The sequence below is a fragment of the Vanessa cardui genome, chromosome W (genome assembly GCF_905220365.1).
Source record: "Vanessa cardui chromosome W, ilVanCard2.1, whole genome shotgun sequence".
Lineage (NCBI taxonomy): Eukaryota > Metazoa > Arthropoda > Insecta > Lepidoptera > Nymphalidae > Vanessa > Vanessa cardui.
Window position 1 is genome coordinate 3283038 of NC_061153.1, and position 11387 is coordinate 3294424.

The following is an 11387-nucleotide window of genomic DNA, read 5'->3' on the forward strand; positions in this document are numbered from 1 at the left end:
TTTAATAGACTTTACACTGCACTCATTTACATATACTATTCGATCAAATATTATAGCAGTACTACAATATAAATTATACAATTATATCAATATATCTCGACATACAATTATATCAATATATCTCGACTACAATTATATCAATATATCTCGACTACAATTATATCAATATATCTCGACTAGACTTTCGTCTTTTCAAGTTCGCGCCAGAATGCCCCACCGCCAACCAGCCAAGAAGAATGTCACTTTTTCCCGCCATAAAACTCTGCTCCCGATTGGCTCATGTTCATGACATCACGTTGTCATCAGCCAATCGTCGAGCAGCCCGCCAAATATTTTACGAATTAAGTGTTGCTATACTAGAAATTAGTTTTTATAAACAAGCCTTTTTTTTAAAAATATAAATCAAAAATTAAAAGACCTAACAATTGTCTATTCTATATATATTTATATTAATCTAAGTACTTGCATTATAACTTGGTCACCGCCCGTCAGTAGTTATCAAAAAGGGTACCATTGAAAACCAGCATTAGGTGTCCACGCCTATTAATTGCTGAATGGTACACCTATTTGGGACACGTCATATATGTTTATTGTAATATAGAATTTTTTTTTTGTTTCTTTTAACCCTTTTTTTTGTATCAATTAAATTTTTAACCGACTTCAAAAAAAGGAGGAGGTTCTCAATTCGTCGGGGCCTTTTTTTTTTTTTTTTTTTTTTTTATTTTTTATGTATGTTACCGAATTACTCGAAGATGGCTGGGCCGATTTTGACAATTCTTTTTTTGTTTGAAAGGGCATGTTTTACAGGTGGTCCCATTGTCATCAATGTCAGGATCTGATGATGGGATCCTGGAGTAATCGAGGGAACTCCTCAAATTTTATAGGCGCACCTATAGTGATTTCGGTTTTATTCAAAGTACCTTGGTCATATGCTCACGAAAAGTGACATTTGATGAAGTGGAACTGATGATGAAGACCACAACTGGTAATCGGAACCTTTTAGTAAGTAACTATTTTACGGGTTTAGTTCTATTTCTTTAAGATAGTCGTCAAGCAATTGATGTTAGTAAACATGCCTATGATGAAGTCTAGCTGATGGTGGACTACCAGGAGAACTCCTCAATGATTAACGGCATTGCATCGGGAAAAATGGTATTGTCTAATTGGCGATGAACAGTTAACATTAGGCTATTGTAACTTAGGTAACGCTTAATTTGAGTTGCAGTCCATATCGTATTGAAACGGCGTTGAGTTATGTTTAGAGTCGAAAGCCAAATAATGGGATTCTTTATGAACAACTATTATATATAAGAATAAGAATATTTACCAATTGTAATTATAAATAACAAAACAACACTGAAAAGCAGTAAATAAATTTTTATAAATAAAAAAAAACCGCCTTCAAAAATGAACTAAAAAGAAAAAAATAATCAGTTACATCCATATCCAATTTACGATTTTTTAATCACCTTTTGAAGTCGGTGCCAACAAAGTAAATAAATTCCTATATTGAAATCATTTAATTTGTATCGATAGTAAGGTTTGTCTAATGGTGTCATCTATACAATAAATAGATTTAGTTTTTGTATGTATGTATTATGTACCTATATTAGCAATGATGGCACCGACTTTGAGAGGTGATTAAAAAATCGTAAATTGGATATGGATGTAACTGATTATTTTTTTCTTTTTAGTTCATTTTTGAAGGCGGTTTTTTTTTATTTATAAAAATTTTTATTGTTAATTTTTGTAAATGTTTTTTCGTGTAAATGTTAATAGTAATTTAAGTTGTTTTTCCTTGGTTACTTTCTTTTTTTTATTTATTTCTAATTTTGAAGTAACTTATATATATTTTGATATTTTTGTACGGTCCCAAATAAAAGTGTTCTTTCTTTCTTTCTTTCTTTAAACGCGTACATGTTCGCTGACGATCTTAAAATAGTAAAGGTTATTAAGAATGAATCGGATATGATTTTACTACAAGAGGACATCAATAGATTAATTAATTGGTGCAAATGTAATCGAATGTATTTGAATTCTTCCAAATGTATCCACGTTACTTTTACTAGAAAGAAACAACCAATGTTAACTTCTTACTATATTTCAGACCAAGTGATAAAAAGTTGTAATACAGTTCGTGATTTGGGAATATTTTTTGAGAGCCAATTAAGATTTGATAAACATATAGATTCAGTCGTAACTATGGCATTTAAATCACTCGGTTTTGTCCTCCGTCAGTCCAGGGAATTTAAAAATTACACTACCTTAATAAAATTATTTAACTGTTTTGTAAGAAGTAGATTGGAATACTGTTGCCAGGTATGGAATCCCTCATATAAAGTGCATAGAGACAGGGTTGAAAGAGTTCAAAAGCGGTTTATTAGACACCTAGCATTCCGTTACAAGATCCCACAGGAATTTGAAACATACCACAAAAAACTTAAATATTTTGGAATGCAATCGCTCTATGCTCGTAGATCTATACTAGACCAAAAATTTTTACATAAATTATTTAACAATGATATTGACAGTCCACATTTATTACATGAACAATGTATAAATGTACCTCACGCGCCACCTAGGCACCAACGTGCATATTTTACATATGGTGCTTGTAAAACTAAATTAGGTAAGAACGCGCCGCTAGTTCGCATGTCGATTGCATATAATTTATGTGCGACCCGTGAATCGGACTTAGGCATAGGTCACGATAGCCTGTCAGTGTTTGCCAAAAAATGTGAGAATTGTTACAGTACGTTATAATATTTGTAGTAAATTGTGTGTTTATCCTTAAGTTTTATTTTTATAATTATTACTATTAAAAATGTTATGTAAAGTCTTCAATATCTGTAATAAAATGTCTGTCTATTCTTAAGATATTTTTATAAAATACGAAGCATGTTGTGTTCTCCTATAATCGTGAGTATAGGTATAGTTTAAGTTTTGTGAATGTATTAGTGTAAGTTTTTTGTGTACTAACGTTGGAGATCCTTATAAAATAAAATAAAATAAAAAAAAACCGACTTTGTTTTATACTATATAGTGATGGAACTCCTAAACGGCTCACAGTTAGGGTGCGATGTGGGGCAGAATTTCTTACTATCTTTAATCAAATTTTGTGTATGTGATGTAATGTAATATGATGTACGACATATATTAGCTCTTTTTCATAGTTTTTTTTTTGCTGAGGTCGATTACAGCTCTTTCGAGGGATCCTTGTAGTTTATGCCGCATGACGTATTGAAGTCGCATTTTCGAAAGTCTATTTTTGCTTTATTCAAGCAAGTTTCCTTTGAAATTGTTCTCGAAGTAGTTTCTGACTCATATAAACGGAACGCTTAACCTATCCATATTAAGAAAAACTTGTTAGTCAAATACACAAGCTTCACTTAAAATCAAAAAAAAAATAAAAATTTTAACAAAAAGAAAAACCGACTTCAAACAAAACACTATTTTAAAACAAATGAATATGCACTAAAAAGTATTAAAAATAATTGCGTATTAAACATATTTTTTAGAGTCCAAAAGAACGTACTCCTTTCTTAAAGGCCGGCAACGCACCTGCAAGCCCCCTGGTGTTGCAGATGTCCATGGGCGCTGGTAGTCACTTTCCATCAGGTGAGCCTCCTGCTCGTTTGCCACCTATGCCATATAAAAAAAAAAATGCAACTGCGTGTTCCATCGGTCATGCGTCAACATAAGCCCCGACTTTCGCCTTCCTACGCGCTGGATGTGCCGTGCCTGCCGGGGACCGGAAAGCAGAAACAAGTCCGCTGCAGTCACCGAATCGCGAACAACGAACGAAGTGTTCACGGAAGCGAATTCGGTGGATATACAAAAGACCCCTGCATTATCGCTTGCCGAGGAAATGCGACTCTTCAGATTGGAGCTTGTCACGGTCGCCTGGGAGATGACCTCTTTTAGGCTGGAGTTGGGCAGGCTTAATGAAAATATGTCAGAGTTTAATAAAAGAGACGATATGGTAGAAGAACGCGTGTCGTCCCTGGAGAATAAATTATCTGACAATTGTACTCAACATGGCAGTTCACAGGTACAGGACATTATCACGGAGTTAAAAACAGACATTAATGATCGGGAACAGAGCTCGTTGTTAAATGACGTCCAAATAGCGGGTTTACCGGAATATAATGGTGAGAATGTGGTACACCTATCTCCGAACTGACACCTCCGGCGTCATCGACGGCAATCCCTCTCGAGTGCATATTAACGAGCATCTTAATCGACATAATCGTACGCTTTTTTATAAAGCCAAGGAAGAAGGCAAACGTCTTGGCTGGCGTTACATATGGACTCGAGACGGGAGAATATATGTGCGGCGCGAGGCGAATACGACAGTTCAACGGATACATACGGAAAAAGATATCTGTAAATTTTTTGGTACAATTTAAATTGGTTTGCAATGGTTTTGATATTATACTTAACGTATTTAAGATATGCCCTATTTAATAATACACATTTTATCGATAGGTCTGTGTTAAAACTAAATAACAGTACAAAAGTCTTAATTATATATTGTATTACAATTGCTTATAAAGACGTTGATAGATTTAGCTGTTTCTCAATAAGTGTTTTTAGTTTTCAAATATGTAATAAAAGCAAAAGTGCCGTGTTCCGGGGGATTAAATACTTGATATTTGAATCAAATATAAAATTTTTAAATTATGTTCTTATAAAATACTCTTTATTGGAAAAAAAATTATACGATACCAACATAAATAAGTATATAAGTATTTGTTATGGACTTAAATGCATTTATATTTTTTGTTTTCATTATTTATTTACTGTTAAATTGTATTTTTTATTGAAAAATCGCTTGTATTATACCGCTATACATATGTATATATGTATATGTATTTGTTATGAATTTAAATCTATTTATATTTCTTATTTTCATTATGTATTTACTATAAAACATTATCCATTAAAATGGTTTTCAAGTTACTTAGGAAATAGAAAACAAATTGTGGAAACAGTTACTGAGGACGGTTCGAGGAATCTTTCCGACTGTTGCTCGGTCAATAGAGGCGTTCCTCAGGGCTCTATATTAGGACCCATTATCTTTGCACTTTATTGCGCCGATATAGTTGAAAATATTAAATATTGTAAATATCATATCTATGCTGATGACATTCAAATTTACATATCGTTTAAAACAACCGATGCTAGGACGGCTATTCAAAAGTTAAATGACGATCTTAGCCGTATTTCAGAGTGGTCAGATTCTAGAGGTCAGATAGCCTCATCTTGAATCCCAGCAAAACCAAATATATAATATTAGGCACAAAAAATCAAATTAATGAAATTGGCCATGCAAATCCAAACATACATATAAAAGGTGAGAGAATAGAGCGCGTCATAGAAGTGCGAAATTTAGGCTTGCTGGTCGATGAGGAATTACGGTTTGAAAAACATACAATTAATACAGCTTGTAATTGCTTCTACAGATTAAAAGTTTTGTATCAAATAAGGGATGTTCTTAGTAAAGAAATGCGTATAAAACTGTGCGACACCTTAGTGCTATCAAAGTTTAATTATGCTGATACTGTTATAGGGCCTCGACTGCTGGCGCGAACAAAAAATATTATTCAGCGGGTACAAAACGCATGTACCCGATACTGTTTTAACGTACCACCTCGCGCGCATGTCACGCCATACCTAAATGACGCACGAATGATTAAAATGGAACACCGCAGGCAATTACATCTTGCCACCTTACTGTTCGGTGTTATTCGCAATAAAACCCCCATGTATCTAATAAGAAATTGAGCTGGACAAAAGAAAGCAATAAAAGGTACCCTACGAGAGCATCGTCTTATATGCTAAATGTGCCATCGCATCGTTCAGCGGTGTTTCGGGGCAGCTTCCATTATGCAGCGACGAAGTGGAACTGGAACAACCTGCCGCCTCCGCTTCGGATCCTGAAAACCATTAATTCGTTTCGTATTAAATATAAGCAATATTTATATAGTTTACAACTTCAAACACAATAACACATTTAAAATATGTACATATATACCAGATTTTATTTATTTATTATTTTTTTGTTCATTTTTCTTCCTTTTTTTTGCTAATAAATAATAAATTATTTATTTATTTATTTTTTTTATTTATACGTTCGCTAGCGATTTTTACACAAACGTATATTTAAATAACTTTACATATAAAATTAAAAACATGCATAAACTGTGTAAAATCAGTTAAAAGCAAACACTGCATGCATACATAATTCTTTCTTTTAAGTTTTGTTTGATAAATATAAATCTAAACGTAATGAATAGCAATTAACATTATATATTAATTAAAAATAAAATTAAAATAAGTTCATAAATATTCTAAAAAATGAAAACAATCATAATGCGGTTTCTAATGCAAAACAGTTATGATAAAAGTTATATAATATAAGATTAATTAATTGAAAATACAAAATGACATTAATAAAAAATAATTAAAAACATTCAAAACGAGAATAATTAAAATACAGACTAAAACATTGCAAAAAATTAAACGAATTAAAATAATTCAGTTAACACAACTAAATTCATTGTGATTGGCTGATTAGGTTGTTTATAATTAACTTCCGAAAGGTATTAGGCGAATTTAAGTTAATATCAATTAAATGACTCAAACCATTATAGAGTTTGCAAAAACGGGGAAGAGTAGAATTGGCGCCGAAAACTGTTCTGGTGCGTGGAGGAACAAGAGGAGTAATAATGTGTCTTGGATATCTGTTAGGCACTCTGAAATTTATTTTACTCAGTAAACTGGGGCAGTCCAAATGATTTCTTAATAGTTTGTATAAGAACAAAAGATCGAGTAAGTCTTTTCTTTTGTCAAGGCTCATCATTTTAAAATAGTTTAATCTATCCTGATATGAGGTTATCGTTTTATGAATTTTACAGGAATATGATAAATGCCATAAAAAGCGTTTTTGAACGCGCTCCAGTCTTAAGTAATGGGCAGCATAATGTGGACGCCAGACAACGCTGCAATACTCCAGGTGGCTACGAACAAGACTATTGTAAAGCGTTATTTTTGTTTTAGCTTCTTTAAAATTTCGACCTTGTCTCATGATAAATCCCAACATTTTTAAAGCTTTTTGTATTACATTATCCAAATGATTAGTAAAAGCCAATTTTTATCTAATATAACGCCCAAATCTCTTATAAGATCAACCTCTTTAAGTGTAGTACCTTGCAAGTTATATTGTGTTGATATGATGTTAATCTTACGAGTAAACTTGATGTGTACGCATTTCTCGTGATTGAGCTGCATGTCATTAGATTCACACCAGTTTATAAGGTTATTCAAATCACTCTGAAGTAAAATCGCATCACTCGGTGTAGATATTGTTCGAGTTTTAAATCATCGGCATATAAGTATGGCGTGGAGTTTTCAAAACAGAATACAATGTCGTTCATAAAAATATTAAACAAAATTGGACCAATATGTGATCCTTGAGGGATACCTGAGGTGATCATATTTGATGATGAGCAAAAACCATTTACAACAACATAAAAAGATCGGTCGCTCAAGTACGATGAAATCCAGTGCAGCACTGATCCTGCGTAACCATATAAAAACAACTTATCAGCTAGAATTCTATGTGGTACCTTGTCAAATGCCTTCCTAAAATCGGTGTAAATAGTGTCTACTTGCTTCTGAGAGTCAATAGCTTCTGATAATGATGAAGTAAAATTCATTAGGTTAGTCGCGGTAGATCTGCCTGGTGAAAAACCGTGTTGGTGTTCGGAGATGAATTGATTGAAATGTGATTGAATTAATGGGCAAACTAAAGATTCAAAGATTTTTGGGAAAATTGAAAGAATAGATATAGGCCTATAGTTACGTATATCTTTTTCATCTCCATTTTTGAATATTGGTACAACTTTTGCTTGTTTCCATATAGTTGGAAAAATCCCAGTACGTAGTGAGGCATTAAATATTATGTATAGTGGTAGACTTAAGAAATTTGCTCATCTTTTTAATAAATATCGGTGGTATATTATCCGGTCCCGGTCCTTTTGTGGTATCTAGGCATTTTAATTTTTGTAAAATATTATACTGACTTATTTCTATTGTTGTTAGGCTTTCACTACAACCTAAATGAAGAATGTTACGTAAATAGTAGGTGGAATCTAATTTGCAGCTGTCATCAGTATTATTATACACCGAGGCAAAATAAGATGAGAACATGTTACATATTTCGGCCCCTTTAGTAGATGTTATAAGTCCATTACTCATAGTAGCTGGATATGAATTTGAATTATTACGCTTGTTCTTTAGGAATGTCCAAAATGCTTTCGGGTTTTTCTGAATTTGCTTTTCAATGTTAATATTATGTTTATTGTAGGCATCACGCGTAATTTTGTCACAGCGATCACTAAGTAATCTTAATTCTATTTCATCTATTGGATTATTATATTTTTAAACCGTTTTAGAACCTTACATTTTTCTTTTATTCGTTTTTCTATGTTTTTATTAATCCAATCTGGTATCTGGTACTTCTAATTTTATGTAATGGAACGTAACTTATGATAGCAGTCTGTATTGTGTCGTAAATTTTTTTAACCATTTCATTTATATCAATATCCACATGCAATGTCATCGGAAACGTCGTAAGCGTAAGACGTGTTTTGTTGTCTCTGCTTTATTAATTGTAAAAACTATATTGTAAACTATCGAAATAGTGAAAAAGTGATATATTTTTTAATTACCGTATAAGTGCTAGCATAAAGTGTTAAATTTGTGTGAATCTATTTAAATCAAACCATACAAATAAATTTCTTTATTTTTTTATTTTAATCATTCCGTTATAACTGAAGGTACTCTAATAGTGTTACGGAAGATAAATAAATAAGTGGGTACATCAATTTAACTCAATATACAATAATAAATGAATGTCCATGTCGAAATTCTAGGTGTTTTCATTTAAATTCGTTATGTTATTTGTAGTTTAAATAATCATCAATAGATGGCGCTGTACCTACTTAAATCGCGCTATCTTTTTGTTTCTTACAAATGATAAGGTATTTAGTTTCTTTATGTAATGGATATTGTGTCTTGTGTTAAGTAATAAAGTATATGTGCAGTGCAAAGTGTTTTGAATTGGAGCCCTACGGATCAGGTAATAGTGTATAGTGTCGAACATAATGGTGCCGAAACCCGGGAACAAACTGTAAGTAATAGATACTAAGTTACAATCAGTGAAAATAAGGACATAGTGCAATTCGCGGTAAAAAATAACTTAGTTAAATTCAGTGTTCGTGGACTTATAATAATTTCGCTTCAAAAAGACTTAGTTAAAATTCGTGTTTGTGGACTTGTAAAAATTTCGTTTAAAAAGACTTAGTTAAAATTCGTGTTTGTGGACTTGTAAAAATTTCGCTTTAAAAAGACATATTAAATTCAGTGTTGTACGGACTTAGAAAAAATTCACTTTAAAAGGACTTAGTAAAATTTAATGTGTGCATTGACTTTAAAGGTTTACCTCTCAAGGAAATAGTAAAATTTCGCCTGTAAATTTATTTATAGAATAACTTTTGAACTTTATAAGTATTCTTGATCTGTGAATACTTTAGACAGTTTGAACAATTATTAACGACAATAGTGAACTTTTATTGTGTACTAACTTTATAAACTATTGAAAATAAAGATGCAGTCATTAATTCGCGTGCAAGAAGATCGGTTAGAAAATTTAATAAGGACAGAAAGAAATTTTAAAAAATCACCCAAAGAGAGATTGACTAAAAGTTATATTGAATCAAGGTTGGAGTCAGTAGAAACATTATGGAACGAATTTAAGTCCGATCATCGCGAAATTGTAAAGAACGCTACTAAAGATATAAAAAAGGAAATTTCATATTTTACTGAAGATTTTTACGAACAATTTGAAGAATTTTACACTACCTACAAGTCATTATTAAAAAATAAACTCGAACAATTTAAGTCTACAAATGAGGCTGATAATGTTAGTGTTTCTATGTCAACTACGGGATCGTGTTCAATGCAGAGTGATGTTCATTTACCATTAATTAAACTACCCTCCTTTAATGGAAAATATAACGAATGGCAATCTTTTCATGATTTATTCGAAAGTTTAATTCACAACAATAAAAAGTTAAAGAATGTACAAAAACTTCATTATTTAAAAGGTTGTTTGAATGGCGAACCCGAAACCTTACTACGCAATTTAACAATTACTGATGCGAACTATGAGGAGGCGTGGATACTTTTGAAAAAGAGATACGATAATAAAAGATTTAATTGTAATGCTATTTTAAAGACACTGTTTTCCATCAAACAAATGAGTCATGAATCGGCTAATGGAGTAAAATTTATTCTTGATACTACGTTAAGCTGCCTTAAACAGTTAAAGAATTTGGGCGTTGACATAACATCTTGGGATGCGATTTTAGTATATCTAGTAATTTCTAAATTAGATACCGAATCACATAAACAGTGGGAAATACAAATGAGTAATATTGACTCAAATGAAATACCAAAATGGAGTCAACTTGCTGAGTTTTTAGAAGCTAGATTTCGTGCGCTAGAAATGATTGAGCCAATAAAGTCTAAAATAACACAAAATGCACAGAAGTCAAGATCATTTCACGCATCAGTTCTTGATCAAAATAAAACAAAATATAAGGATCCCGTTTGTGCACTATGTGAAGAGAATCACAATCTTTTCGCATGTAAGAAGTTCGGTAGCAAGCAGCCAAAAGAGAGACAAGACTTTGTTCAATCGAAAGGACTATGTTTTAACTGCTTAGCACCGAATCATTCAGTAAAAAATGTAGACTGTCAAAGAGCTGTCAAAAATGTGGCAGACGTCATCACACACTTTTGCACTATAACAACGAAACTAAACAAGTGTTTTAAGTACTACTGAGAATTTATATCAAAAATCTGACAATATTGAATCTGAAAACCTTTCACAACAATCAACTTCTTTGGGAACCGAGACGAAAATTGTATCTAATTTTGCAAACGAGAATCATCAACCCAATGAAGTTCTATTCGCAACTGCACTTTTGAAAAGTAGAGCACGGAACGGCTGTGAACACTATATAAGAGCACTATTAGATCAAGGTTCACAGGCGTCCTTCATCACAGAAGCTACATCGCAACTGCTTGGACTAAAGGGCTCACCAGTGAATGGTTGGGTGTCAGGTCTGGGGCCTGGTGAAACGAGAGTGAAATACATGGTTTCTCTACATGAAGAATCACGCCAGAATCCAGAAAATTCAATTCAAGTAGATGCATATGTACTGCGATCATTTTCATGGTTACTTCCGTCGAGAGATGTAACGTCACCTAATAGCTTAGGAGTCGAAGATTGTTTCCTAGCAGATCCGGGCTACGCA